Source organism: Neovison vison, chromosome 4 (genome assembly GCF_020171115.1).
Source record: "Neovison vison isolate M4711 chromosome 4, ASM_NN_V1, whole genome shotgun sequence".
In the NCBI taxonomy this organism is placed as follows: Eukaryota; Metazoa; Chordata; class Mammalia; order Carnivora; family Mustelidae; genus Neogale; species Neogale vison.
The window spans coordinates 133,448,804-133,463,085 of NC_058094.1; the positions used below are offsets into that span (position 1 = coordinate 133,448,804).

Genomic DNA, 14,282 nt, shown 5'->3' on the forward strand with positions numbered 1-14,282 from the left:
GTGGTTCTCTTGTTTCATTCTGTTGTGAGGAGAAAAGAAACTTCTATGACTTCAGTCCGTTTACATTTGGTCGGACCCCTTTCGTGGCCCAACAGGTGAGGTCTACAGTCGGGGCCGTTGTCTGTGCCCTTGAGAGCAGTGTGCTGCAGTGGTCGGGAGGAGCGTGGGCAGCGTCTGTGATGTCGGGTGGGGTGACCTCGTGGTGTCCTCTCTTTCTTTCTTGAGCTTCTGCCTGGCTTTTCTGTCCATGACCAAAAGTGGAATATTCATGTCTCCGACCGTTCCTGTAGGAGAACTGTCTGTCTCCCTTCAATTCTGATGCCGGTTACCCCATAAATTTGGGGGCTCTGATTTTGGTGTATATATGTTTTTAATTGTTAAATCTTTTTTTTTTTTAGATTTTATTGACTCATTTGACAGAGAGCAGGAGAGCACACAGGCAGGGGGAGCAGCAGGCAGGGGGAGCAGGAGAGGGAGAGGCAGGCTCCATACTGAGCAGGGAGCCCAACACAGGCCTCGATCACAGGACCCTGAGCTTCCGACCTGATTTGAAGGCAGACACTTAACCGACTGAGCCACCCAGGAGCCCCAGTTGAATCTTTTTGTTGAATTGACCCTATTCTCAGTATAGAATGTCCTTCTTCGTCTTTCTAGGAATTTTCACTTAAAGTGTATTTTGGCCGATGGAGGTATAGCCCTCCCAGCTCTCTTTTTGTCACCGGTAACACGAAATAATCTTTTCCCATCTCTTCACTTGGAACCTGATTGTGTCTTTTGTTCTAAAGGGAGTCTCCTGGAAACCGCGTATTGTTGGATTTTGTGTCTTTATTTTTTTCCATCCTGCCAGTCTCTGCCTCTTGAGGGTTTAGTTTATTTGCATGTAATTACTGATAGTGGCCACTTTGCCAATATTCGTGTGCTTGGGCAGGGAGGGTGCATCTTACAGCTTGCTGTCCTTTGTGTCTCTAGAATCCTTTCTTATAGCTAATGCTTTAAGGAAGGCTGCTTCGGTGTGAACATTTGTGGAATAAGTTATATTTAGGAGAACCTTTACGAAACACTGAAACATGCATTGGTCGTTACGGTTCCCTTGATAGTATATCTTGGGGTTGCCGTGCTGGATAGTGGAGAGATGTCTACATTTCCTAGCTGACTCCAGAAACCGCTGGCATAAGGCATCCTGCTGCTGTTTGAGAAGGGTGGGGGGTGTGGATTCCTTCCTTGGCCTGGCACCGAGCTTACGGGACTTGCCTCTGATTCTGTCTTTGACTCTCAGGACAACCCTTGCAAGCAGGGAGAATGGGTGGGGAGGGGGGAGCCCTTCCGGTCCCAGGCCTCTTTCAGGGTCGGGGGCATGAGCGGGTGGAAGGGTTAGGCTTGTCCTCACAGAGTGATGGATCCCATGTCCCCGGTTCTTTAATTCCCTGAGAATGGAGAAGTGAGGGGTAGTGTGTTCCCACGAAGGCCCACCTGCTTGAATGATTGGGGGTGTGCTGATAAGAGGAAGGACTTCATTCATGTATGTTACTTCTGTGCTCTTAGCATTTTATTTATTTTTTATGATTTTGGCCTTTGTGTTTTTTTCCTTTTTTTCTGTGAGCACATGAGCAGAGGGAGAGGGAGAAGCTGAGCAGGGAGCCCCACAGGAGGCGCCCCAAAGGCAGACCCTTAAGGAACAGAGCCACCCCAGGCTTCCCACTCTCCTCATTTTACATATCAAAGGCAAATTCATTTCACAGTTCTGGCCCATAGTTGGTCTTCAGCAAACATTTAATTTCCTTTCCCTGGGGGAGTTTTGCAGGAAAGATCTTGGGTTCTTGTCAGTCCCGGGGTCTTGGATGTGGAATGATCTGGAAGCCGTGGGGGGTTTGGGAACACAGGTGATACTATTTAGCCGTGTGCGGTTACGAACCGTTACCGCACGTTACGAACATCATAGCTGTTCGTCTTTGCTCTCAGGTGTGCTGGCCCCTTCCTCGCCAAGGCCTTGGGTTTGGAGCGGCCTTCTGGAGGCAGGGAACTGGTCTGGTACCAGGCCTCGCACAGTTGTACTCCTTTTTTATTTCTCAGGATGTTCGAGGTCCTTGGACGCTGAAGAAGGTGGAGGTGGTCACCTGAATGGATGTATGTCTGCGTGGAGGTCTCACTTAGCCTCCGTTCCTTCTGGTGCCAAATTTGGGCACACACGTGCCACTTGAATTCATTTGACTTCTTAGGTGCCTCTCAGGGTCCGTTTGGGCCTGCGCTGGTGAGCGCGGTGGTCTTGCTCAGGAGTGCGTCCTTAGGGACAGAAATAACAGGCGTTCTGAAGATCCATGCCCCATTTAGCCGAGCCGGTCTCAAGTGCTCAGGTCAGAAATAGATCCTCTCTCCTCTTAAGCTTGAGCTCAGTCCTGGGAGGTAATCCTGCAGCGGGCAAGAGTAGGGCGGCGCTGTCTGCCCCGAGAGACACTGTGTCCCTCCCTGTCCCCCGCAGCGTGTCCCCTCCGGCTGCAAGCTCTGGTCTCCCATGTCGGACCGTTTAAACCTAAGGAGGGGAGCAGCTGGGACCAGCATTACAGAGAACATGTCTGGGTGGAGATGTGAGCAGGTGCCCTGGGTGCCCCATCAAGCTCAGACCCAAGTTTCTCCCAGGAGAGGTGGAGGACAGAGGGTCACACTCTGGTGTCCGCAGTGCACCGTCCCCGGGAAGGCTGGCCTTCCTGCAGAACTCTGCTAGAAAACTGGAAATACTGGATGTGTGACATTTGCTGACTATCCCTATTTGGTGGCTTGTACTGGAGGTAGGAAAGGATGTTCTGAATGCTTCCAGCTCTGCGTCTTGCAGGAATCCCGAAGGACAGGGAGCACCTCTTCAGAGGTGATGGCCCTCCTCGGGCGCCCCCCACGGATCTGCCCCAGCCCTGGAATGGAGTGCCCCCACTTATTTTCATGGCCCTATCTCAGGTGAACCGTTCTGAAACCCAGTATCCTTGTTCGTGAAATCTCTCCTGATTCACCGAGTCTCTAAGGGCCTTGGTTTTCTGTGTGAACGTGGCTGGTGGTGGTGCAGCCTGTCCCGGGGGCCATCCAAGTCCTGCGTGCTGGGAGAGGTCACTGTCCTGGGGACCCTGCCCCAAGCCTCGGGGCTGCTCAGTCTGTGGACACTGCAGGCCTCACAGGTTTGCTCCTGGGACCACTTAAAAGTGGCACCCCTGGGGCACCTGGGTGGCTCAGTGGGTTAAGAGGTTGGGGTACCAGGTGGTGGGTATTATAGAGGGCACGGCTTGCATGGAGCACTGGGTGTGGTGAAAAAATAATGAATAATGTTTTTCTGAAAATAAATAAATTGAAAAAAAAAAAAAAAGAGTCTGCCTTCAGCTCAGGTCATGATCTCAGGGTCCTGGGATCGAGCCCCACATTGGGCTCTCTGCTCAGTAGGGAGCCTGCAAACTCCCCCTTTCTGCCTGCCTCTGTGCCTACTTGTGATATGTCAAATAAATAAATAAAATCTTTAAAAAAAAAAAATGTGGCAACCCTCCAGAGCTTGTGTTTTTGTGACCATGCCTATTGATTTTTGCTGTTGCAGAAACAAAGACACATTTACAAAATATTTATTCCTGCCTAAAAAGAAGAAGAAGTCTGTTATATGTAAACATAAGGACTCTTTCTTAAAAACGTGGAGCTGTGTTTTCAAATAAAATTGTAATGAGAGGGGCGCCTGGGTGGCTCAGTGGTTTAAGCTTCTGCCTTCAGCTCGGGTCATGATCTCGGGATCCTGGGATTGAGCCCTGCATCGGGCTCTCTGCTCAGCGGGGAGCCTGCTTCCCCCTCTCTCTCTCTACCTGCCTCTCTGCCTACTTGTGCTCTCTCTTTCTATCAAATAAACAAATAAAAATCTTTTTAAAAAAAAAAGTAATGAGAGTGTGGTCGTTGTCCATTTTGTAAATCCTGTAAGATCTGGCTTAATAGAAGGCGGATGGGTTCTCAAACCTGCTACCGCATCCCGTCACGTGTCCTGTGGCCTCTGGGACACCCCAGCATGCTCTTGGGGTTGGGGAGAGGCCCTCTGTTAGTCTGAAGGTGATTTTGATGTTGCCCGTGGCACGTGAAGTCGGTCAAGGCTGGGGCTCCCGGGAGAGGCTGCTGCGGGCAGAGGTGTGGGTGTGGGTGTGGGCACGGCCGGGCTGCTGGGATACTGGGGTCTGTCCTGAGCTGGCCCTGCAGCACCCCGTCCTTGGCGAGGGTCCTGTGGACTCATCTCTGTGTCTCTTGTGTCCTCTCTAGCTTAGGGATGCCCCGAAGACACTGGGCCCAGGATTGTTGAGCACCAGATGAGGGGGGAACCCGGGTCTTCAGTCTTCTGGCATATTCGTGTCCTTTTTGGAGCTGCAGTACACATACCGTGGGAGATGCTGGTGCCCCCTTGAGCTGCATTCATTGAGGGGTCAGCTTGGGGTGGGACGTGGATAAAAGTTCTGCCTAGCTCGATTCCGGGGCTGTGAGACGTGGGGCAGTTCGGTGACTGCTGTTTGCTGAGCCTGTGCCGTGCATCTGCTCCTGCTGGCACCCAGATTGCAGGGCTGAGTTCCCGGCCACTGTCCTGTTTCCCCACTGGCAACTCCAGTGTCTGCAGAGGCATCTGAGACAGGCGTCAGGCTGAACGCCCCCCAGAGTGCTTTGGGACAGGAGTGAGACTTGCCCTTTGTACCTGAGGCACAGAAGGTAAGCTGAGAGGGGAGAGGGGCCCCGCAACCCGGCCCCGCCCCTCCTCTGGCCTGGCCGAGCTGCCCACAGAAGGCCTGGGGCCCCAAAGCCTCAGCCAGCGCTCAGAAACCGATCCTCGGGGTTGGGGCCGGGAAAGCTGGCCTGGAGCTCGGTGTATGGACAGACAAACAGACTATGAGCAGAGGGTGATGTGGTCTTGGCTCTGGGACCTGTCTTTCTGTGTCGGCATACACTTTACTCACCACGCTTCCGATGCTCCCCAGATCTCCAGACGGCAGCAGTGGGGGGAGGGGTCCTGTAATTCTGTGCGGTTCTGACACTAATCCCCCAACCACGATGGGCTTTAGGGCTCTAGACTGCACCAGAAAGGGGCCCCCACTTCAGATGCCCGCTGAAGTCCCAGGCCCCAGTACTTCCAACCAGATGAGTATGAACTGGGGGTGCCCCCCTTGGGTATTTTGCTCGACTGGCTCACGGAATTCAGGAAGCCAGTTTATTTACGTTTGTAGGTTTGTTATAAAGGCTGCAACTCAGGAATGGCCAGATGAGGGAAATGCAGAGAGCAAGGTATAGGGGAAGGGGGAACATGGAGCTTCCATGTTCTCCCCAGGGGCTCCCAGCACCCCAAAGCGCTCCCCCACCTGGAAGCTCCCTGAACCCTTTACTTTAGGGGTTTTGTGGGGGTTTCATTAGGTGGACGTGGCTCATCAGCTTGCTGGCCATTTGCGGTTAGCTCAGTCTCTCGCCCCCATCCCTTCTCTGGAGGCCCCTCAGTCTCCAGCCCCCGTCCCTTCCCTGGAGGTCATGAAGGCGGGGACATTTCCCATTCTAACGTGCCTGGTCTTTCTGGTGACTATCTGGCTCCCAACCCAAAGGTACCGAGGGGTCCCAGCCACCTGGTTCATTGGCCTACGAGGCACTCATCACTCTGGAGGTTCCGGGAGTTATGGGAGCCGTGAGCCAGGAACTGGGACAAGGACCAAATATTTGTTGATTACACCATGCAGGTGATGCATGACAAGCCATAGAGAGTATCTGGGGTGTTGAGCACTGGTCAGCCTGGGAAGTGTGAACGGGAGGCTAGGGATGTGAGGAATCCGAGATCTCTTGGCGAAGGGAAAGTGTTTCAGTGGCTGACGCAGGTGGCATTGGTCAAAATGAAGGGTAGATTCCTCTGCGAGTCTTGATGGCCACTTTCCTCCTGTGGGGTCCCATAGCTCCCTCCTCTCTGGGCATTTAGCATGCATCACAGTTGTGGAAGGTAATGGAATTCTCAAACGATTTAGATTAACGTCAGTAATTCTTAGAGGAGACCCCCCCTTTCTCCTTTTTTCTTTTTGAAGATTTATTTTAAAGATTTTATTTATTTATTTGACAGAGATCACAAATTGACAGAGAGGTAGGCAGAGAGAGAGGAGGAAGCAGCCTCCCTGCTGAGCAGAGAGCCCGATGCGGGGCTCAATCCCAGGACCCTGAGATCATGACCCGAGCCTAAGACAGAGGCTTTAACCCACTGAGCCACCCAGACACCCCTGAAGATTTACTTTAGAGAGAGAGTACGAGAAGGGGGAGGGGCAGGGGCAGAAAGAGAGAGGATCTGGAGCAGACTCGCCACTGACCATGGAGCCTGTCACAAGGCTCGATCCCACGACCCTGAGATCAGGACCTGAGCCAAAACCAAGAGTCAGATGCTTAACTGACTGAGCCATCCAGGAGCCCCTATAGGACACTTTTTGAAGTTCCTTCGTGGTGACTGTTTTAATAGCTCAGATCACCAGGGAGAGGAACATTGAATACTGGCGCATGCAGTGTGGGGTTCAGTGGGGGGGGCTGGGGTCTGGATTGGCCTTCCAGGGGAAGACCCCACCTTGTCCCTGAGACTCCATTTGCTTGAGGAACACTGGATGTCTCGAGGTGCACTCTCCCTCTCAGCGGCAGGCTCTGTTCAGCACGGTTCGCTGGGGACAGCAGCTGCTCCAGGGGCCCCTGGGGTAGGTTTCTGCTCCTCTGACGTGGGTGGGGCTCTGCTTTGTCTCTTTCCCTTTGCCTCTGTCCAGGGAGCCGACTTGCCCAGACAGAGGGAGGACCTGCTCTTGGGTCAAGGAGTGAATAGCTGGGATTCCTTAGGGAAGTCAGCTGTAGGGGCTGTTCCCCTCGGGGATTGTCCCCAGCTGGGCGTCCCCAGCTGGGCCTTCTCTGGGTGTCTAGTAGAACATTCACGTTCTAGTGAACATCCAAGTTCACTTGGGACGTGTTTCAACATGCTCCTGCCGTTTTTGCAGGGCGGATAAAAGCAGTGCTTGGCCTCGCAGGCCACAGGCTGCTTTTCTTCCCATGTTTGCCTTGTGGGGTGTGGACCAAGCCTTGGGCACGTGCCTGTGTCCTGCTTCGATGGCCCCAAGAAACAAGGTTAGGGACCTTCTTCCAGATGGCTCTGTAGTTGCCCATGCTCATCAGGGAGGAGGGCTGGACAGTCGGTGTGTCCCCCCTTGTCCTAGTCTGCTCGGGTCTGCCCTCATGGAATAGCACAGCCTGGGGGCTTCATGAGCTTGGGCATGCTTCTCACCCTTCTGGAGGATGGGGCCAAGACCTGGCGCTGGTGGATTCCCTGTGCCTGTGCTGTGAGGGTTCCCTAACTGGTTTGCAGGGGGCACCTCCTCACTGGGTTTACAAGGAGGGGGGAAGAGGAGGTAAGAAGGGAAGGGAGAGGGAGGGCGGAAGGTGGGAGGAAGAGGGGATGGAAGAGTAGACAGGGAGGGGGAGGAAGAAGAACAGAAGGGGGAGGGAGGGGGGAAGAGGAGAGGGAGGCAGGATGGAGGGGAAAGGGAGGAGGGGGAGGGGTGGGGGGAGTAGCTGCTGGAAGGGCTAAGCAGGGCTTGAGAAGGGCTAAGTACAAGGAGGTCACGAAAACTCGTGGCAGAGCCGTACTGCTAGATTCGATAGAAGCACTGGAAGGTGATTAGATTTTTTTTTTTTTTTAAAGATTTTATTTATTTATTCGACAGAGAGAGATCACAAGTAGGCAGAGAGGCAGGGAGAGAGAGAGAGAGGAGGAAGCAGGCTCCCTGCTGAGCAGAGAGCCCAATGCGGGACTCGATCCCAGGACCCTGAGATCACGACCTGAGCCGAAAGCAGCGGCTTAACCCACCGAGCCACCCACCGAGCCACCCAGGTGCCCCTGGGTCGTGTTCACTAGGCCCGGCTGCTGGGCCAGTGTCTCGGCTGGTGAGAGCCGCCGCATCTCCCTTGTCCGTATCAGAATCTCAGTTCCCCTCACCGAAGGAGCATGTCTCCTCACACGTGTTTGTAGTACTCTATCCCCCGCACCTGGAGCCCGTAGTCGTTCCTTACGGGTGTGTGGAGTGATGCAGAGGAAGAGGCGACTGTCTTTCCTATGTAACCACCGTCCTGCAGGTGGGGGGCATGGGACCTTGGGCTGTGCCCTGTTAACAGGGCTGTTCTCCGGGCAGACGGGCATCGACACGAGACTGACTCTGTTTCCCACCGGTTTCCTCTGTGACGAGGGACGAAATCTTCCCCTGTGGTCGCCGGTGCCTCCCTCACTTGACATTGTCCTGTGGTGGGTGGTGCCTCCCTCACTCATCATTGCTCCAAATCCTGTAGCCAGGTTTCTCCACCGGAACGTGGTCTTCACTTTACTTTCCTCTTTATCTTGTTGTCCTTGTCATTGTTTTCCCCTGACTTCCTGAGGGACGAAAGAAAATGCGGAGAAAGGAGAGAAGGAGAACAAAACAAAATCGAGGGGCAGAGTTCTTTGCATTTCTAGAAGCTTCTGGGCTGTTCTCCCGTTCTTGTGACTTCTCTGCAGCACTTAATGGCCTCATTGTTTTCCGTGGAGAGCTGTGATTTCTCTGGAATCCCTAGAAAGGGGAGTGGGCAGAGCAAGCCACGGGCCGAGGGAAGGAGACCATGCTTGAGCCTCACGAGGGACTCAGGTGGGGTTTTGGGGGTGAGGGCTGGTGGGGGGGAGAAGCAGCTGGAACGCTGGTCTGAAACTTGACAAAAGCACTTTTTACTAGGAAGATCAGCTCTAAGATTATGTGATTCCTGTTCCCTCTTGCGAACATTCAGACCGAGAGTCTGTGGAATAGGGTGAAGGTCTCAGCTGTGCCCCCCGAGCTGTCCGATTGGCCTTCTTCCCGGTCATAGATGGTCTGTGTCCTCCTGGGTCCTTTTCTGCCACGAACTCAGGTGAATTCATGGACCTGCACGTTTGTCACTTTCCCCTTCGTGCAAGTATCCCCTCCCCCCTCCTCCTCGGCTCCTTTTCCTCCTTGATCTCCGCCTTTGGCCAGTGCTGTGAGAAGCGCCTTTCGGGATTGATATCATCATTTTGTCCACAGCACTGCGGGATGTCTGTGGGCCAGCGGGGCCCCGGGCGAGAGGAGCAGGGTCTAGGTGTCTGCGTGGAAAGCAGGGGAGGACATCCCTGGGGAGGGCCGTGCCTGAGCACCTGGAGGAGGCTGGTGGGTGAGGAGAGCTGTGGGTCGGAGGGGAGGCGGGGCCCCCGGGTCAGGCCTGGTGGCTGTTGGGTGTCTCTGTGCATCTGGAGCCGGCTTGAGAGGGGACGCCGGTGCAGCGGGGGTTGATGCTGGTGTGAGGGAGGAGAGGGATGGCTGAGTGGGGAGGAAGGTGGTGGGTGGATTTCTCCTGCTCCCGTAGCTGGGGACAGGGACGGGGACAGGGACAGGCGCATTTTCACTGCTTCCATTTTTTTTTTTTTCTCCCCAGGCTTTTTGCTGGTCCGTTGGTTTTGTAGAGAGGGCCTGGGGCTGGGAAGGAGGTGGATTTTCCTTCCTGGCTTCCGGGCGAGAATCTTCGGAAGGTGTTCCTTGCCCAGAGTTCGTCGTGTCTTCTTCCGTGCCTTCTCTTACCGTGTTTCGTGATGATTGAGTCGTTCGTCTGTGGGGATGGTGGGGGGTGAGGATCCGCCCGTGTCTTTCTGAGCACTGCTGGCCCCTAACCCAGGATCTTTCTTTTCGTTCTTCCTTGGTGGCGCGGCTCACCCAGATCCTGTTCCGTTCTGCCGACTTCTGTGTCAGTCCCGGCCTGTCCACCCGTCTGCAGGCAAGCCGGGTCCCGGCAGACAGACCTGGGGTGTCGGCCAGGAGTGCACCCGCTCCCCCATTACCTGAGCCAGCAGCAGCGAAGGGGGGGCTGCCCTTCCCAGGAATGGCCGCGTTTGCGCCAGGCACCTTCTTTCGGATTTCTGGTGGGTTCTTCGCCAAAGTTTCTGGGTTTTCCTCAGGATCTCATATATATACTTCTTAAGTACATTATTTCTGTTGCTTCTAAGAATAAGACTGCTTTATTTTTTTGTCACTGTCTGGGTGTTGTTTCCCAGAAAGACTGAGGGCGTGTGGGTCGTGCTGGGATCTGATTTATTAGATGCTGACAGGAGCTTGGCCTTAGCCGGTGGTCCTGTATTTCCTCTGGAAATAACGCCGGCTTCTTAGCTTTTTCTAGACAACTTTCACGCTTGGTTTCTGTTTCGTACCTTGCGGTGTCATCTAGGGGTGTATCACACGGGGTGGCCCTTGCTGTCATCTGGGCTTGCTGTCCCTCATTGTAAGGGCAAGGTTACTGGTTCCTCCTCGTTATGTCAGCCTTTTGGTGGTTGGACATTTCTGGTAGATGCTTTCATGAGCTCAAGAACATTCCCTCTTTTACGCCCCGTCTCTGACCTGCAGATCCCTGACAAGCAGGGGAGGTTCCCCTCGTTATTGTCTGTGCTTTGAATTTCAGGCTCTTCTTTTAAATCTTTTTTTTTTCCTCCTCTGAAAGAAAGTGATAAAATATGCTCCAGACAATGTGATCGGAAAGAACAAAAATGAAGACAAAACGTGGCAAATGAGTGCATGATTTTTCTATTCTCTTCTTATCCTACAAGTTCTGCTCATCAACGAAATAATAAAACACGTGGGGCAGATTCAAATGCCTGATGATTCAGTCCTGGCTCTCTCCTCTCTTCGCTCTGGGACCTTGGGAGGTACTGTACCCCAGCCTTGGTTTCTTCATCCTGAGAAACAGTTCTGCTTTGAAGGATTGATGGCATTTCCTTGTCCATAAGCAAGAACCATTCATTTTTACATTCCGTTATGTGTCTTCTCTGCATTTACTTGTTTCAGTTTAATCCTCAAAAACCTCTTCTGTGATGAGTGGTGGAGCGTCTGGCGAGGCTGTGCCCTAGGACAGGTTGTCAATCAGGGTGGCGGTCATTGCTATTTGTGGGCAACACGGCCATCCCCTTCATCTCTGGTGGCATCAGCAGGACAGTCAGGGAAAGCTGGTCGACCCCAGAGTTTCAGCCCCACGGATCCCGTGTGCCAGGGTGTGGAAGCCTGATGATGAGGACACGGTCTTCCCAGAGCACATGCTGCAAACCCAGACATTCCTGTTGGCCAGCCCCTTTCGGATGAACGCTCTTGCTTGTAGCTCTGTGCTGGTACCACACTATTTTGACGATGTTTGCTTTATGATTTACTGTGAGAGGAGGGCAGCTCTCCCTTAGCGTGCACCGACCACAGACTTGTGACTGATCGCGCTCGTTTTCATGCGTTTAGGTTGATAGCCGCATCTCCTTTACAAAACCAACTTTCCTTTCTCAATGGATTGCTTTGAAGGGCATCGGATCTCTGCGAGGTGTCCTCTTCCCGTTGGGAACTTTGCCTGTTTCCATGAATCCGGGGCTCTTCCATGTCTGGGGCAGGCTGCAACTTCTCTGGTTTACGTAGGGCTGTGCTTCTGCTGTTGGGATGGAGCTAAAATGTGTGTGTGTGCGTACGTACCCATTCTCCGTGCAGTCACTGCGTCTGTGGGTGCGTGTGTTTACCCTGTCCCTTGCTATCCCTCTGACTTTGGCTTTAGGGGGAGGTCTCCTGCCTCTTTGCAGTCGGTAGCCTGTCTTGCTGCAGGTCCAGTCGGGGAGGCCTCGGATAACCGGTCTTCGAGCTTGCTTGATGGTCCGCTCCTGGAAGCCCCACGGTGAGGACTGGAGGATCCTTGGTTCTGCTTGACCGTGCAGTTGAGATCCCTGTCTGGGCCCACGCGTACGTTTTTATTAAGTCAGGGTGACTTCTGGGATGGTGGCCAGTTGGGTGGGATTCCCTGACCTGGGCCAACTTGCCATCCCTGTGGGAGCCCCTGAGGGTCGCTGGTGGACGGGCCATGGAGGGAGGGCCTTCTGGACGCCGGCCACGACCTCCCTCCTGCATTGTTGCTGAATGCTTCTGGTGTGCTGGATAGTTCCAAAGGACGGTGTTGGCATCTGGGTGCGGCCGAGGTCACTGTGACATTTCTGGAATGGCGCCTGCAGGCAGACCCACTTAAAGCCGTGTGAGCACCGGCATTTCCGTGTAATTTTGCTTCTCTTTTAGGCTGCCTTCAGGTTCCGGCACTTGCCTTCTGACATTATATAATGACTTTTCCTTAGGTTCCATTCCATTGATCCATTTCTCAATCTGTCGTTCTCCGTTTGCTGTCACAAACGGACTCTGCTATCTGGAAGGTATTGAATTTAAGTTTTTTTAAATGAAGAACGTTCTGTCCCCTTTTACCAAGGCCTAGACTCTCCCAGAGCCGTGTGGCTGCTCCCACTGAATGTCCTCATCACGAAAGGTGGGATTTGTTGGGTGTCTGGACGTTTTGGAAGATACCGCAGATACTACACAGGGATCGGGAGTCCTTTGTTTCTGACATGCATTGGGAGTCGGTTAGGACGTTGGTTTTTCACCCAAGTTCACAGACGTAGGATTTCAGGTTCACATTGTGTCTGTTGGGGAGCGGGCAGGAGACGCGCTGTTTGACCCAGGGGCGAAGGGTGCAGAGTGTCAGTGACTCTGCTTAGTGTCACGGACCCGGCAGTGGCTCCCCTGGTGTTGGGTGCGGACGGGCCGTGGCTCACGGTGCCTGGAGGTTTGCTGGTGGCATGTGTTCTGTGGCCCTTGCTTGGTCCTGACCTTGAGGAGGACCATCTCAGCTCTGCCGGTTCACCGCAGTCAGAACTCAGCCTGTCTCTGGGCTCTCTGCCGGGACGTTCAACATTCACTTTCTTAAAAATAGACAGAAATGGTTAGTGAGCTTGATGAGTTCATGGTTCACGGCGTCAATGAGTCATGAGCTTAAATGGTTAATGGCGATGTGCTGGACAAGCAGCCGCCTGTCCTTTTTCTCCAGTGACAGATGAATTTATGTTGTCTGTTACAAAGTAAGGCAAACCTCCCAAGCCTATGTTTGATCACACACTTTTTTTTTTTGAAATTTGTGGTCACTCAGCTACTAGAGCTAAGAGACGTTGCAGTGGATGTAATTGCTCTAACCCATTCAGACTTGTGGATTCTTTGAGAGTGAGAGCAAGGGGCCCTTCACTATACAACGCCTTCGCATGGACAGGTGACCTTCAGTGTTGATCACGCACATCATCGTGTACCCTGTGTCCCCCTTTCCCTCCTCAGAAGATCAGCGTCCCGTCTGAACACCGGCAGGCTTCATAGTGTGCTGGTGGCCAGCGTGTTTCACCCCTCATCGTGGGGCAACTGTGGGACGCGTCCTGGTTCATGATATCTCTTAATCCTTTAACGTTTACTGAACGTTGGGTCCTACCCCATATCTTTACAGCCTGGCTCTTTTCTCCCTCATAAAAGCTCTAGGTGGAGTACTGTTGTGGTGCTGATTTTTGGGACTCAGAAGCTCAGTATCTTGCCCAGATGTCACCTGCTGAGACGGGGGGGGGGGGGTTGTCAGGAGCTACAGGGCTCTCCTGCCCCTGTGCCCGATCCTTCCCCACTGTGTTCTAGATCTCTGACTTCTTCCATAGCAGGTCAGAGATGCAGGGTTTGTCTGCACTTGGAGTGATCAGGAAGGGTTACTTTAGGGATCTCATCCCTGCCAAGGGCACCCACGTCCCAGGCCCTGGACCAAGCATAGAGGCAGCGGCGGTGATGAAGACGCCTCTGGCCTCAGGCTTGCTCTGTGCTGATCGCCCCACGGAGTCCCCAGGGGAGTGTGTTGCGTGTGACCTGTGAAGAGTCAGTGGCGTTCTGAGTGATGGATCACTGTTCTCGGGGACGTGGGCCCTCCGTGCACTGCCTGCATAGGAGCCAGGGTCCGGGAGCGCCCCAGTGGCTGAACACTGCCCCCCATCCGGGCTGGGGTTAGTCTTGGTCCTGACACTGTCCCAGGATCCTAGAATAGTCCTTCTGCTCATCCCTCAGGAAAGATGACTTGTGGAGGGAATCAAAGCCAGTAACCAGGATTCAAAGGGCAGACGCACTTGCTTCTGCCCCTCCTGTGCAAAGGACATGCATGGTGCCCAGTGGAGCCTGTCTGCCCCGCGGGGTGGTGCCTGGGCTGAGATGGAGGAGGGTCTCTGTGGCATGGACTGAGGGTTGTCGTCTGGGAGAGGAGCCTGGGAAGGATGTGGGCTTTGATCGGGGCTCGATCAAATGGGTGAACTTGACCTGTGCATTCATTCCCTGCCCCGCCCGCCCCGGGGGCACATGCTTTTCCTGGGCTGGAGGGGGAGGATGTGCAGACGGAGGCCTGGGACCCGGAGC

General features: G+C 53.8%; 1 protein-coding gene across 3 annotated transcripts in view; it reads left to right on the forward strand.

The window, feature by feature from the left end:
• GRB10 (growth factor receptor bound protein 10) overlaps positions 1-14,282 on the forward strand; it is a 178,095-nt gene that overhangs the window by 17,699 nt on the left and 146,114 nt on the right. The window lies entirely within an intron of this gene.